Source organism: Triticum urartu, chromosome 7A (genome assembly GCF_056163025.1).
Source record: "Triticum urartu cultivar PI428250 chromosome 7A, HENAU_Tu73, whole genome shotgun sequence".
In the NCBI taxonomy this organism is placed as follows: domain Eukaryota; kingdom Viridiplantae; phylum Streptophyta; class Magnoliopsida; order Poales; family Poaceae; genus Triticum; species Triticum urartu.
In genome coordinates this window covers 652,104,870-652,115,928 of record NC_141879.1, presented here as the reverse complement: position 1 = coordinate 652,115,928, position 11,059 = coordinate 652,104,870, and positions in this window count along the sequence as shown.

The following is an 11,059-nucleotide window of genomic DNA, read 5'->3' as shown; positions in this document are numbered from 1 at the left end:
ATTTTTTGGTAGAACCAACTGTACATGGCTACATGTCTGATAGAGACATAGAGTAGTACTACTGTACTAGTACGAACTGCAAGTTTTCATTTGATTTGATATGAGATAAACCATGGAATCAACTGAAGAATAAGGACCAGAGTGTAGTCAGGCAACAGCAAGCAAAATAAAGAACGAAGGGGAGTTTAGTAGTTTGGGATAAGGAGATGAGGAGATGGTACAGACCTGATCAGAGATGAGTTGCTGAGGATGTTCCGTTCATCCGTTGCTGCTGTACACCCGTCGACGGTGGCGCCGCTGCTGCTGGCGGCGGGCGGCCGGTGGCCGGCGACCGGATGGCACAGGACTGGCACCCGCCAAGCCGCGATCCACCAATGGTCCAACCAAGCGGCGGCCGAGGGCTTGCCTCTTCGTTTTTCTCGCTATTAATTGTGAGCTCCTAGAGTGAAGCGGCAGGCGGCAGCAGGGTACACGCACGCCTTCTACCTTGAATTTTTTCCTTGATTAGCTTTTTGTATTGGGCTTTATAGAAAGGCCGAACTGGAAGGGAGTGGGGGCACCTGCTATAGCCCGACTGGGGGCCTGCTCGCTAGCATCGGGACGTAGTACGAAGAGGACGATGAATCGAGTGGGGTCCTGGGCCCCCACTCGCCACAACATGCTCCGCCCCTGGCCTTCTCGACCCGTGCCCAAGGCCGGCAGTACCTGTTCCTGCTGAATGTGGTGTTGAACCCGTTTGGCCGAGCGGTCTCCGTGCTCTCACTGCATCCTTGGGTGTTGTCGACGGCGCCATGTTCTTTGAAGTTCGAGGTCAGACTCAGGTACTGCTGCAACATCGACCACCGTGGCGACATGTGCCTCGGCCATAACCACAAAACTACGTTTAAAGTAGGGTGCATTGATCTCTCCGGTGGGTTATCGAGCTCCGAGTACTCTTCCCGGTTATTCCTGCACAAACACGTCCATCCACATGACATCCGTACTATCATGGCCAGTTTCGACGTAGTACCTGTTTCCTTGGAACTATCATTATTTTGTACTGTATTAACAAATCTGACTTTCTTTCTTTTTCATATCGTGCAGGATTCAGATTTATGACAAGGACACAAGAAAATTTATAGCATCCGTTGTGATGATGCAAGGGAAGTAAGCATAGATGCGTATTTTGTTCAATGTGATGATACATGGGAGAGCTCGGCCTATGCTGCCAACTGATCTGCGGCGGCGCAGAAGGAGATTTCAAAAGCAGGGCAAGCGAGAGTGACTGTTCTATTGATGGTCAGAGGGAGGGTTTGGCAAGAGAGATTGAGGGAGCTCTACTACCTCGATCTTGGCATAGAACCTGATGGCATCATGCCCAGGTAAGATTCTTCTATGTTCCAATTCTGGCACTCGTTGGTCTTTTACTCTCGGAGCTTACAAAATCTTAGATGCTGCCTACAAAAGACTGAGACACAATATTTTGATTGCAGATTGTATATTCTTCAGTAATATGCAAAGACTAAGTGAGAGACACAATGTTTTGATTGAAGTCTTGCAGACAACATCTTGTTCAGCAAGTAGATGCCTTCCTATGCATGTATATCCCGACTGGATTGTAAGCCATTATCGAAATTTACTGGTATTGAAAGAAGGGCATATGCTCTTAATCTCACCTTTAATCTCAAAATCTACCAGTAGGTTATAACATAAATCTTAGAGATTTTAATGATATGTATTGACCTGCAAGTCTTAACGTTTAATGATATTTTTTAGTACATTGTTCACCTTTTAGTCAACTTCCTTATGGATGTATTTCAAATACAACTTTCCCATGTAGTCAACCTTGAATATTAATTTATTGGAACCATTTAGATTAATTACAAGAAGTAGTCATTATATTTCTACATGGGTTGAAGTGAAGCAAATAAACAATTATCCCGTTTAATTCATGTAAAGTTCATATCTGTCATTACTAATGGAGGTGGCACCTTCAAACATGAGAAATTATGCAGTATATCCATTTTATTTTGTATCTAGCATTGTTGCTTACAGTGTAGGCTTTTTTGGGTCTTATGTGGGTGTATGATTTATTGCAGTATAATAAACATAACTGGATGTGTAATTTATATTCACTTTTCTTCCTTCATGCTTTGCTTTTCTTCTCTGTGTGTGTGTGTGTGTGTGTGTGTGTGTGTGTGTGCGTGTGTGCTTGTGTGTGTGCGTGTTTGTGTTATGCTAGATGGCTCATCCTCATCGTTTGGATTTCTCAAATTGATGCATTATTTTGTATCTCTTAGTTCAGGGACACACCTATTTTGAAAGTACAACAGGTGAATTTAATTTTGAGGAATATCAAGAAGAAATAATACACGCTCCTGAGTTTACCCGTGCAATTTAGCAATATTTAAAACCTACAATGTCCATTTCCTCTAATTATTTCAGATATCTTACGTGCTCTTCCTGTTGGTATGTGGCTCTGGCTCGAGGTTCGTGTTGGTATGTGGAACAAATTGGTTGCCAACCTGGGACATGAGGAAAATTGCTTTTGTAGACAGGACCAGTGAGATGGATGGCTTATTTACTGATTTTGTGCTTTGATCTGGTTTGGATTTCCTCCGCTGACTTGCTCTTCCTGTGTAGCTCAACGCTGCATCGCTCGGTTCGTTTGCTTGCTTCCTTTGCTTGGCTCAGGGAGGAGAAGGCCAGGACTAGCGACAAGGACCTAAGGGTCTTGCGTCACGGCCTTTGCCCAGAAGGCGAAGACCCAAAACTAAATTCTTTGTTTTTAACTTCCAAAAAATTACATGGTACATAACTATTAGTAGACTTTAGATCTCAACCATTATAATCTAGATCAATTGATCTTTGCCAAGCTTTTTTTGATATGTATACTACAAATTTATTTTCCAATCTAAGTACACAAAGTTTTCTTTTAAAGAGCTGAGTAAGTTATAAGAAAGAAGAAGGAGTCCGACTTCTCCTTTTGGTATTGAACATAATCACATGTATTTTGATTGGACTCTTCCTTAGGGTCTTCTTTTTTTTTATTTGGATTCTTTTTTTAGTCTACCATAAGATGGCTACCGAAAACCTTGTGGTTGTCGTGTTACGCGGCTAAGTTTTTTAGTAGAAAGGCATTGATCTATCTGTACTTTTTTTTGAGAATGATATGTGACATGTTAAACTATTTGTACATGGTAATATTTATAAGTAACGCCACATTTTTAAATCTCATCTGTTAATATGTGAAATTTATGGTTCAGATATTTTAATCTACGTGGTCAAACATGATGGCTTGTTTGCCTTTTGTTTGAAGTATTTAACACTCCAAATATATGAACATGTTAAACTATTTGCTCTGTATGTAGTCTACGTTAGAATCTCGAAAAAGACTTATATTTAGGAATGGAGGGATTAGATAGCACCTGTATAAAAATGCTTTCAGGTGTTATCTATCGTTTGTGATGCAGTGCAAAACTGTTCTATATTCTTAAACCACTTTCTTTTATTTTGTGCATCAGATGAGTCAGTATAGGTCATTGAATTACATTTTTTTATACATTGCAATTAAAGTGGAATTCAATTTTTTATACATGCATTATGTTTATACATGCGATAAGCAAGTTTTTAAAAAAGCCCGTGGCAACGCACGGGCATTCTACTAGTAATAATAAAGCACGGATTGACTCTGTGGGTTCACCGTCACAATACGTTTTCTTCTCATGTCATAATACGCTTTTACAATTTTTATATAGATAAAATCGTAATATAAACGAGGTGGTACTAATTTGAGGTCATAAAAAATAGCCGGCGGCCTGCACGCTCCAGTGGGCCGATCTGGGCCTGCTACACAACCGACTAGCAAAAACTCCAGTGGGCCGATCTGGGCCTGCTACACAACCGACTAGCAAAAAGTAAAAATAAAGTTCAGGAGTGATGTTCGAACCCATGCCGTCCCGTTAGATACTGAAGACAACGACCAACTGAGATACAATTTATTCATGCCAAGTAATGGGTTGGTTGCCTAATAGTCCCACCTCGGTTCTTTACATGAAATTCTACTGATTTATATACGTTTACAGAGTTTCCTATAGCAGGCCTCGAGAACCAAGAACCAAAGGAAAAATCGATAATAACTCGATAAAGGAGGAGGGAGATGCCGGTGCTTTAAATGAATTTGTGGGCTGATGGAGGAAAGAACATCCCTGATGGATGGGGAAGGAAGGAGCGATACGACGACACTGCTGGACATGCAACGCTGCTTTCAAAGAGAGATTTGTGGGCTTGCTTGCATGGGGAATAAATAAGTACAAGATTTCATATATTAACTTACTTAGAGGAGGGAAGGACGAGATGCCCGCGCCGTGAATTTGAGCTACTTTGTGTTTTCGACCACATGTCATTATGTGCATGATCATTTTATTTTCAATATGTACACAGAATAATTACTCACACAGCTAATCATGATTGTAAAACTTGAGGCCTATCAGGAGTAAATATATCTATGACTGCATTACTTGGAGCTAATATATACGACACAGGCAGACAGATTGGGATATCTATATGACTTAGATAGGATGGAGAAGGCATAGGAAATCATCCATGAAAATTAAGTGACTTCCCAGCCGTTGTCATTGAGCTTCATCGCGTGGGACCTTTGTTATTTGATACAAATTTATCCAACAATAATTTTTTGTATCATATATTGCATGTCATGAGAAAAGAGCAATTATATACAATGCAAGATGGCGCAGGCATCAAGTGAAGATGAGATAAGGATGGCGTTCACCATTATTAAAAAAACCGTAGAATTACAATTCGGAGAAAGGACGAGCTCATGAAAGCAGAGTTATAAATATGATGACCAAAGTCATTGCCTTAGGATTGACCATGTTTATCATGAATAAATGGACAATGTAGCTATCATCAGCGACAATGGCGAGGAAGAGAGGCGGTAATATGGATGGGTTGCCGTTAGGGACGTGCAAGGATTTTTTTTTCCTGTTGCAACAGACGGGCACATTTCCTAGAACACAAGGAGTACTAGAGCAGGGGTAGGAAGATGAGTTCGTGGGTCCATCTGTGTACGTTAACTATTTTGTTTGGTCGAATAGTTAAAAAAAACTCTTCCCAATCAAACAACCAACTACGTGTAAAAATTACCAAACAAAAATATGTTAAAAAATGTTAATTTACAAAGAAAATTTCCAATTTTCATGAAAATGTTAACTATTCTTCAAATGGTGTTACATTTTTAATGAATACATTAAATTTTATTAAAAATAAGGAAATTTCCATGTTAGACATAATTACCAATGTTTATTAAAATTGGATATGAAAAATGGTTTAAAATGACACATGAAGCAGGTTGTGCCCCTTTTATCGCCCGGTGCAACGCGCGGGCATTTGTACTATTTTTTTAATAATAAAGCACGGATTGACTCCGTGGGTTCACCGTCACAATACGCTTTCTTCCCATAAATTTACGCTTTCAGTTTGCACAAGCCGCTGCTAACGAGGTGGTACTAAAATAACGTACATGTCCGATTTTTCTTTCCGGCACGTTCATGGGCCAGATGGGTCAAGCTGAGCCTGCCTTTCTTTTCCCTTGTTCGTTGGAAGTCTATATTTACCCGCTGCCACCCCTAAGTAAAAGGAAAAAACTGTCGTCGTTTGATATATTCACCCCGTGATTCGATCTAATCGATGCGGGTCAACGAGCAGGGGGGCGTCAGGCGGCTCCGGATCGAGCGACATCCGCAAAGGGCGGCGGCGGCACACGGGCTCGACGCGCAAAAAGACGGTGGCATCCGGATCCAGGCGAGCGGCTTAGGGGTTCTGCGGGGCGGCGCCATGGTTGCTCCGATGACGAGGATGTGGCACTCCCCTTCTGGTGCGGCGCACGAGGGAAGGAGGAAGGGATTGACCCAAGACGGGGGCTGAGGCCGGCATCGCCTTCTACACAAGCCTCACCACTGTAGAAGGTTACCCCCGGCACCTTCAAGCTCACCACCGGCGTAATAGTCATCCTCGACGCCGTCAGCTCTGTACAAGGCACCAATCGGCATCTTCGACGGCCACAAGTTCTCCTACTATGCCTCCGTCCCCTCCGCCAGCATTGTTTGGGTGCGACGACATGGATGTCCGGCACCTCGGCCAGCAGCGACCGCGCCCATGGTGGGCATGCACGCTAAGCTACCAAGCACACAGCTCGATTCGATTGATCTACAGGAACTAGCGGCACTTGCGCATCTCGCCGGATACTCCCCTCCGTGAAGCTAGCTTGGGGCTCTGATTGACCTCCTTTTGTTGAATACGACAAAAATACAAAGCAAAGCTTCACCTAAGTGCACGAATTCTTTAATAAGTACGGTTGCTGCAATGAATTAACGACCTAGGAGCTGTTTGGTTACAACGAGGTAATTCATTATTCATGTTTGTTCACAATTATTTAATTTTCACTGTTTTGGATCCTGTATTATGCACAATATAATTTGTAGAATGTTTTATCTTTGCATATAAGGGAAATAATGATCCAAAATTGGAGAAGATGGTGAAAACCAAATGTTTATGTGATTTGATATGATGTACTTAGTAATTAACTTTTCCTACCTGCATCTTTTAAAGTGTCTAGATCATGTTTTCGTCAGCTCCGGCATCTTCAAGAGCTTTGTCATGCCCTATTATTTTCAATTTAGTCTGTGACCACATCAACTGCATTCGGTCGGTTCAATTCAATTCGTCATTTCTTTGTATATTTGATGCATTATTGACCGTAGCAACGCACGGACACATTTGCTAAGATGTGATGTGGGATGTGCTGTGCTATATAAAAGAAATAAAAGAAAGGACGCATGACAAGGAAATCCGAGAAGATCCGATAAATATATGGGATGTGGGCAGTATAATACATGCGTCTACAGACATTAAACACAAATGTTATTTACGCATTAAAAAAACTCTCCGTGTATTTTCTTTGATAAATACGTACGCTAACAATATATTCAAGCATTGCAACAGAAATATTTGCAAGCATCAACATATTTTTTTCAGATGGATTGTATATAACAAGCCAAGTGACCCGTTAGTAGAGGGATGGGAATTATAAGGCAGACAATGTTGACGAACAAAACTGGACAAGCATAGAGGAGGCATGAGAAGTTCCAAAGAAATATTTCACGTCAGAGTGAATAAAGGACGAGCTCGGGACGAAGGTGCGATGATGAGCTGAGGTCATGGAGGGGAGCTAACAATAGGAATGCCGTTGAACATGCCATAAGTTGGTGATGCTTGAACCGAAAACCGTCCATGATGCATGCATGTCTCCGTAGTGTGCTAATGTATCATCGTTTGTTCTTGTCATTTTCCTTTACCCATAATAACACCTCATTTCACGCATGTCATGAATAAATGGATTATCCCTAGCCCATTTTGCATGTACTTTTTAAATGTACATGCAAGCCATGTTGAAATAGAAGAGCTGGACTTGTGGAACAGATTATTAAATTCTATATCAGCTTTTCTAGATTATAAGAGCATGCAATATACTTTTCTCCCGTTGCAACGCACGGGCCCTTTTGCTAGTAATAACTAGTAAACGTGTACGTGCAACACACGTCTCGATCAAAGCAGCCTCTCAGATTTATGTGAGTACCGAATTCTTAATTCATATTCTAGAAATTTGGGGAAAAATAATATCTATAGTGCCCGCATCTCTAAAGGTCAAGTTTAATACAAACCATCATTTATCTTTTGATGATGGCATTTGAAGTTCAAGAAGACCAAAATGATCTTATAGTAAAGATTTCAGGATATCTAATTTTTCTTGTCTGAACTTGAAGGACTTATAATGAGTATAGGTATTGTCCAAGTGAACATGGAAGAGATGCAAAATTTTAGTAAAGATAAAAAAAATAGTTGTCCTGGAAAAACTAAATCTCGATCCCTCTTGGGTTCGGGCTACATGTTATCTTCACAAGTTGAATTGTTGGGCTCGACTACAACGCCACCAGTGGAAACACAGCGAGCTAAAAGAGTTCGCTAGTCAGGACTATTTTGCTCCCATTCCGAGTTTGTCTCATCTCATGTAGTGCAACATTCTGAACAAAAATGAAGAAATGGAATTTAACATATTTGTATGACCTGCATGCAACAAGCTACCTTTTTTCTAAGCTAAGCTTAGTTCTGGAAGGATTAAACATGAATTAAACTTTTCATATGAACATCCTAACTGTGGAGAAAAGTCTAGTGTTCTAGAATGACAAACTGTGCAATAAGTTAAAAAGCCCTAAGTCATGTGCTACAATAATAATTGGTTAGCTAACCAGGAAAGAGAAAATAAAAACACGTGAAATATAGGAAGACGAAAGGCAGACAAAATAAATTTCTAATGAGATGCATATACCCTTAGGAAAATAAATCGCACCAATATCATGCCGGACACATAAGTAACTTGCAGACTAAAAATGAAGGAAATGCATAATGTGATGCAACTATGAGTACATATTCCATTTGAAGCAACCTCATGTCAGTTAACTCACAAAAATGAGGGGAAAAAGAACTATGGACACCGCCCGAGACGAAGTACAAGAAGAGTTGTTGGGGGACATAATCGCACGAGGAAGTGATGCCGTCTGCTCGTTGTTTCTCAACGACACCGATGGTCTGGAAGCAGCTGGCTATGATTATGATGGCTCCGGTGACCTAATGGCGGTGCAAGAAGGAGACCGTGATGACGTCTCCGGTGACCGAACCGAGTCCGGCCAGGTATATATATTAGTTAAGCTTCTGCTGACTAGCTAATTGATGCATTCATTGTTTTGGTATGTACACATATTAATTAAGCCTTTGTTCTTTTTTCTAGCCCTCCGGATCGAGCACAACTTCGGTAAAGAGACGAGGCCCGAAGAAAAAGTTGAGCTCGGATGAAAAGTTTGAGATCATAGCAATCGCGCCCGACGGCCAACCGATTGAACCCCTCCAGACAAAGAGCACATTTGTTGCTCAGTGCGGGGTTTTGGTTAGGGAGAAGATCCCGATCAGCATCCAGCAATGGTTAAAGCCGTCTACAGAAGACCCTGACGTGTCTTATGTCAATGATATGCAGAAAAATGATCTTTGGACTGAGCTGAAGTCAAATTTCACCCTACCGCCAGAGGATGATCCAGAGAAGCCAGTTAAAGAGCAATTAATCAAGTCTTTTGCTCTTAAGAGGATGGCAGAACTATTCAGGAGGTGGAAGAAAGAGCTGAATAAGTTTGTCGAAAATAAAGAGACACCAGAATTCAAGGGCAGATATGAGAAGATCAGAGATCACTGGCCCGCATTTGTGGCCCACAAGACATCGGAAAAGAGTAAGAAGATGTCGGCGACAAACAAGCAAAATGCTGCGAAGAAGAAGCATCACCATCGCACGGGGTCAGGTGGCTACCTCGTAGCCCGGCCTAAGTGGGCCAAGACTGAGAATGATCTGGTTGATAAAGGGATCGAACCAGAGACAATTAACTGGCCAGACCGTTGTCGAACTTGGTTCTTCGGGGCTGGCGGAACCTTGGACCCTGTAACAGGGAAGTGCATTTGGACGAACGATCAAATGGACATACCAGTCAGGAAGCTTCAACAGTATATCGAAGCAGCGCAGCAAGGGAAGTTCTTTCCAGACAGAGAGAACGACGAGCTCACAATGGCCCTCGGGAATCCTGAGCACCCTAGACGGACACGAGGCACGCCAAGCTCCATTCCGTGGAAGATTGGGTTTCTGGACACAGGCGGTTACAAATCCCAGGAGAGGAGGAAAAAATTGCAGCAGACCCAAATGCAGGCACTGCAAGCAAGGGTACAAGCGATAGAGGAACGAGAAGCAAATCGCAGCAAACGTACTGCCGAAGCTTCCCCCGAAGCTACCCCGCCATCTCAGCGGAGAAGCAGCGTGGCTTCCACCGAGCTGCTTCAGCCGGAGCATGCCTTGACGGCTCCTGCCAGCTATCCCGTGGATGCTATCACGGAGTCTCAAAATTGCCACCTTATGACGCAATGGATGAATTTGAAGGTCAAGGCGGCTGTTGGCTCTGTTTATCCTACTGAACCCGACGCAACTTTTCACTGCCGGCCGATTCCAGAAGGATATGCTAGGGTGATGGTGGATGAAATAACAGAGGGATTTGAGGACCTCCAGCTTGACCACCCTACCGGTGAAGGGGAGACTAGGCTAGGTTCTGCTCTGAAGACTCCATGCCTATGGCGGAAGGAGCTCATCAACCTTCCGAACTGGACGCCTCCGCCTCCTCCTCCTCCTCCGGCAAGTCAGGGCACTCCGCCTCCTCCACCGCCTCCTCCTCTGGCGAGTCAGGGCACTCCGCCTCCTCCACCGCCTCCTCCTCCGGCGAGTGACGTTCAGGGCACTCGACCGGCTCCTTCTCCGGCGCGTGGCGGCACTCCGCCTCCTTCTCCGCCTGCGCCGACGCGCCCGAGCAGCCAGCCTCCTCCTTCTCCGCCTCGTCGGCAAGGGCGGAAGAGACCTGCCGCCGCTCCGGCTGCTCCGGCGCGTCGTAGTCCTTCTCCTCCGCCTCGTAAGCAAGTAAAGAAGACAACCTCTCCGTCTGCTCTGCCGACGTCTAGCAGTACAGCCAGAGGCGGGAGGAAATACAGATTTGGTCCTTCTCTGAAGACTCCAGAGAACTTACCATACGAGAGGACCCCGGAGGAGAACGCCGAGATCGCACGAGAAGAAGTGAGGAACTACTTTGAAGGGGTGAAAGCAAAGAAACATCCACCTCCAGAGGAGAAGGTAGATCCGGTGAAAGCGAAGCGCACTCTGGCTGCCCTGACAAAACCACCCAAGTCTCCGCCGAAAGGAAACTATGAGCGCATTATTGGAAAGGAATTTGCCGAAGCGGAGCGGTCGGGAAGTACTGTCAGTGATCAAAGGCTGAAAGAACGACGAGCGGGGAAACAAATTGCCCAGCTCGGCGAACAAGCGAAGCAATCGTGCCCCCCGCTCAAGGTGCCTAGTGACATCGTCGCTAATGATCCGAGGATGGTGCCCGGTTATAGCAATCTTGGCGATTACCTGCCCGAG